Raw genomic sequence first — 5,768 nt, forward strand, 5'->3', positions numbered from 1 at the left:
AAGTGTTTTAGTATAAAATTTATAATTATATGAAGTGTTTTTGTATGAAACTTATATGAAGTGTTTTAGTCTGAAAGCATGACAAGTGAATTATATGAAGTGTTTTAGTATAGAACTTATAATTATCGAGGTATATTTCTAATTTGCCATATTCTTGACCATGTTTCTAAAGAGCATAACTTATTACTATTAGTTGGATATACATGCTTTGCTTCTAAGTATTTGACTAAAAGAATAGCTTAATTATCTGCCACAAACGGCTAGCCTTCTTGATAAAACAAAGAAAAGGGTCTATAATTGATAGATTCTTGAAATCTCAACCTTCTTGATCTGGTATATGGAAAAGCCAAAATTTCCACTAGATATGACTTCTCCAATCCATAATATTAACAGCCAAAATTACAAGCAGTGGTTTCTACTCTTAATTATGCATGCTTCACAAAATTACTGGATGCCTTGGCAAGATGGCTAAAAGTACATGAACTTAATTTTAACTGGAGAAATTCCAAGCACAATTGATACACAAAAAGTTATCGAAATTCAACGCTACTGATATATGTATATTATATAATACAAAGGAGAGAGAGAGAGAGAGAGAGAGAGAGAGAGAGAGAGAGAGAGAGAGAGATCATCTATTTTTATTTCAAACTTGGTCTAATATATAGATAACACATGAAAATCATCATCATCCTAAATCTGATTCAGCCATGGTTGACTGTTTGTATGTAAGATGTTTCCTGGAAAAAGGGCTTCTTCTCTGCAGGCTGATCCTGGTGATGATGATGAGCACCATGATATATTATAACATTAGGCCTCATGTCAAAGTCCCTAACAAAATGGCTCTTTTCTTTCGACGGCACTTGATCTTCTTGTTCGTGATGGACAAACAGGCCTTTAATGGCTTCTGGCATGGGCTGGTCATTCATCACACTCTTCCAGTAGCCTCCAGAGTCTTTTCTTGCATAGCTGTTCTGGGACAACTACATAAGTTCCATGAAAAAATGATTAATTAGTTGATAATTAAATCAACTTTGTAATATTAGTTTAAAATTTGACGAACGAATTCGATTGATATGAAAAATGCTTACCAATAGAAGGGACGACAGAATTAGCAGAAGGCAAGAGATGGAGAACTTCATGTTTTGGCCAACTCACAGAACACAAACTTGCTATATTTTAAATCCTCAGCTCTTCCTACTCTGAAACTCTCTTCCCACTAGACTCGTTAACCCTTTATAGGCAGCTCACATTAGTCGTTTATTTTTTGAGACACAAATGCAATTTAGCAAAAGTTCGGACCCTCCAATGAAAAGATCTTTTCATATACAACTGTTATCGTGGCCCTTGGACTTTTTAATTATTTTTTTTGGTCAAAACATTTTCATTAGAAAAGGTAAAGTTACAATAGGTGATGGATGACCTAAGAAACAAGGTTTGATCGAGATTTTGACCACAAACCATATTCCTGCAGTGCCAACTATTTAAGATTTTAGAATATAACGTTTTTTATCTACAATCAGTGATCGGATATTGTCGTTCTTTAATAGTAAAGATTTATACTCTTTTGACCATATAAAAGTGACAGCTTAAACTTAGGCATAGGCTGAGGGACCGACTTATCGACATGTATGACTTGTGAAACAGAAGTCCAGGTGGGTTTATATGGACTATATTCTTGGAGGTGTGTTCGATAATTAATAGTATAGCACTAATTTCATCATTATCTTATTGCGTCATTCTATCAAATTAAGTTCGTTGAAGGTCAAAGCACGCAACTAATTACCTCCCAAGATTACTGCGAAGATTATATTTAAAATTGTGGGTTGTTAATTGGGTGACATAACAGGTTCTAGATTTTGTATGACAGGGTGTTGGTAGCTAATTGTCTTATGTCAAACGTCCTCACATGTTGTGTCAAAATTAATATTAAAAAAAAAAAACAATATTAAACTAGGGTTTGCAGTATGCACCACCAATTTGTTTATCCCTAGTGGCCCCTCGCGGATCGTGGCTAGGGGTGGTTCAGTATGGGATACCAAACCGAAATTAGTATCCGAATCCTAAACCGAAATTTTTCGGGACGGAAATTTGAAGACTGTTGATGCACAAAACCGGAGGGGTCTTGGAACAATGTAAATCCGATCGTGAATCTGCAAGAAAGTAAATAACACAAGATGTATCGTGGTTCACCCCAATGTTTGGGCTACGTCCACATTGATATTGTATTTCTCTGAGAGGAGGATTGAGGATGAGAGGGTGAGAGAGCCTCTGTAATGAGAGTGAGGCTTTGAGAGGGTGAGGGTCAGGCCTAAGAATTGGCCTCTCCTAATGAGGAGGGTGAGTGGTCCTTTTATAGAATAAGGTCTCCTCACTTATTACATATTTGTCCCTTCATTTATTACATAATTACATTTGAGTCCTTTGAGTATTTATACGAGATCTAAATACGGAGGCCCTAAGTATGGTACAAACAGTAGTCCCCCAAGTCTTCAGTCAAGAGAGTCTTTTGGCTGGAGACTTGAAATTCAGTTCGTGTGTGGGCCGAAGTAACTAGATGTCGTTTAGAACTGATACTTGATATGAGGCCTAGGTTGGCTCGGCTTGTGGTTTATGTTGCCTTGGTTGGCTCGGCTTGTGGCATTGAAGGTGAGGGAGTCCCTTTTATAGAATAAGGGCTCACTCTTCAATACATAAGTGATGGGTTAGGAGTAATGTTTGCGGTGAGGCGGTTGCTCAGCTAGCGGCGATCCTCTCAAATGAAGGTGAGGGAGTCCCTTTTATAAAAGAAGGGCTCGCTCCTCAATACATAAATGATGGGTTAAGATTGATGCTCGCGGCGAGGCAGTTGCTCAGCTGGCGGCGTTGCTCTCTAATGAAGGTGAGGGAGTCCCTTTTATAGAATAAGGGCTCGCTCTGTTGGAAATGTGCCCTAAAACCAATCATATGATGATACTTTACGGACATTTCACATGTTAAACTAATCTAGTTTAATATCAAGGGCATAGATTATTGTTTTAAGCCGTCTCATATAAATGTTATATGCTTAAACGATAAGTCCAAGGAATATGTGATTGGGAGAATACGATCTAAAGAAGTTAGATTCATGAGACCATTCTTTCGTAGACATATCCTAAACGTTCCTGATCATAGGATTGCCAATTGGGCATTGACAGTCCGTTAAGATCAGTATGTGCTGTGTCTTCTCTCAGGGAGAGTGACTAGTCTCGAGTCAATGGTGTGTGTGACATCAAGACAAGTACGTAGGTGCTCAATAGAGAATGAGTTCACTGAACACGATCAACGAAGAGTTCTCATATTCATGTCACATGAGAACTCATTTTGGGATAATGCAAATTAGTCCTTTGACCTGAGGCATAACATTTGTCTTGTGGTTAGGTCCTTGATCTTTGATTATGTAAAAGTCACCCCATTCGCGGGTGTCCACGGCATCGTTGGGGTTAAGCTACTTAGCCATGGAGGCAAGTGAATGCGCAACAAGGGATCTCTAACCTTCAAACCGTTTGAGGGAGAATACTCTATGATATGATTAAGAATCTTTGGCCAAAGTATGAATGAGATTTAGGAAGGCGTTCCAAATCACATTCAAGGTAATCATATAAGCACACGAATCACATTGGATAGTAGACATGAATAAACTATCAAACCAAACAATGTGGTCAAGAGTATTGTATTAGAGAAAGACCGTATTGCATTTGTAATCCTAAACTGAATAGGTTCTCCACCTCTATTGATTAGCTTGGGTAACCATGATATGCTGCTAGGTGTCACTCATGGTTTGTGGAAGCCCTAAACGTGTATAATCACTAAAGGGAGAATTGAAAGTAAGTTTCAATTCACAATCAATTTGAAAGAGTTTTAATCGCCCACTGCCTCGCTAAAAGGAACCTAATGGATCGTACACCGTGTAAGGTGGAGATTGAAGAAACAATGGAGATGAGTAAGAATAATTAAAAAGTTTGATTATTTATGGCAAGGATTAATTAATATGTTAATTAATCAAACGAATAAGTTCGTTAAAGACCTCGGGATAGTTTTGGACCTTAAGGCCCAATGGGCTTCGAACGTCAAGCCCATTGACTTAAGTTGTATGACAATTTAATGAATAAAGATTCACAAAGGCCCAAAAGCCCAAATCCCTAAAGTGGCCGGCCATGTGTGTTGAATTAGGGTTTTTGGTTCTTTAGGTCATTTAAAGAAGTGACTATATAAAGAACTTTATAGCCTAAAATTCATAAAGGGTTCTTTTGGAGAGAATTGGTGAGAACTTGTCTCTCATTTTCTCTCTAGGAGGCCGGCCCTCTTGGAGGGTGGATCTAGCAATCCCACTACTCCAAGGTCACTCATTCCTTCTCCAATCTCTCCTTGGTGTGGAGACTTAGAGGTTCTCAGTTTTGGGAACTTGGAGAAACCTTTTCATCCATCCAAATCCATAGATTTTAGATGCAAGGAATGAAGGCCCTCTCTTTGGGTGATTAGCCTTTGCTTATGCAAAGAGGAATCTACAAAGGTATAAATTTCAACTCACTTTGTTTTGAGTTGATTCATGGTTCACCAATCTACTAGGCTTTGAATTTCATGGGTAATGTTTTGTTTTTGAATGCATGCAAGCATGATTCCGCCTTTTAATTGTTAAATGCATGCTATAGATGTTATTCAAATGAACATGTTTTCTACTAGGCTTTGAATTTCATGGGTAATGTTTTGTTTTTGAATGCATGCAAGCATGATTCCGCCTTTTAATTGTTAAATGCATGCTATAGATGTTATTCAAATGAACATATTTTCATAAAATAATCCTTCACGCTCCTCAATACATAAGTGATGGGCTAAGAGTGATGCTCGCGGCGAGGCGGTTGCTCAGCTGGCGGCGTTGCTCTCTAATGAAGGTGAGGGAGTCCCTTTTATAAAATAAGGGATCGCTCCTCAGTACATGAATAATGGGTGCTCTCTAATGAAAGTGAGGGAGTCCCTTTTATAGAATAAGGGCTAGCTCCTCAATACATAAATGATGGGTTAAGATTGATGCTCGCGGCGAGGCGGTTGCTCAGCTGGTGGCGTTACTCTCTAATGAAGGTGAGGGAGTCCCTTTTATAGAATAAGGGCTCGCTTCTCAATACATAAGTGATGGGCTAGGAGTGATGCTCGTGGCGAGGCGGTTGCCCAGCTGGCGGCGTTGCTCTCTAATGAAGGTGAGGGAGTCCCTTTTATAAAATAAGGGATCGCTCATCAGTACATGAATAATGGGTGCTCTCTAATGAAAGTGAGGGAGTCCCTTTCATAGAATAAGGGCTCGCTCCTCAGTACATAAATAATAGGCTAAGTCCCCCAAGTATATTTCATGAGGCCTAGTTAAGGCCCAATATATGGTACATAATGTAGTCCTCAAAGTCTTCGGTCAATAGAGTCTGTTGGCTGGAGACTTTAAATTGAATCTATGTATGGGCCGAAGTGGCGGTTGTTCGGAGGCGGTATTTGTATACCCTGCACTGAAACTTTGTAGGTGAAGCTTTGTAAGTGAAGCTTTGAAGCTAAAACTCTGTAAATGAAACTTTCGAAGCTGGAGTTTTTGTAAATGAAGCTTTTAAAGCTAGAGCTCTGTAAATGAAGCTTTCGAAGCTGGAGCTCTATAAATGGAGCTTTCAAAGCTAGAACTCTGTAAATGAAGCTTTTGAAGCTAGAGCTCTGTAAATGAAGCTTTTGAAGCTAGAGCTCTGTAAATGAAGCTTTAGAAGATGGATTGACATGAG

The 5,768-nt window shown here is 38.8% G+C and overlaps 1 long non-coding RNA gene across 1 annotated transcript; it reads right to left on the reverse strand.

The window, feature by feature from the left end:
• Positions 1–618: 618 nt before the first annotated feature.
• On the reverse strand, positions 619–1,295 carry LOC103454248 (uncharacterized). Its single transcript, XR_011581234.1, has 2 exons — positions 1,089–1,295; positions 619–980 (listed from the first exon to the last, which is right to left on the reverse strand). It is a non-coding gene; the product is annotated as an uncharacterized lncRNA (long non-coding RNA).
• Positions 1,296–5,768: the final 4,473 nt, after the last annotated feature.

This window comes from Malus domestica, chromosome 05 (genome assembly GCF_042453785.1).
Source record: "Malus domestica chromosome 05, GDT2T_hap1".
Classification (NCBI taxonomy): Eukaryota; Viridiplantae; Streptophyta; class Magnoliopsida; order Rosales; family Rosaceae; genus Malus; species Malus domestica.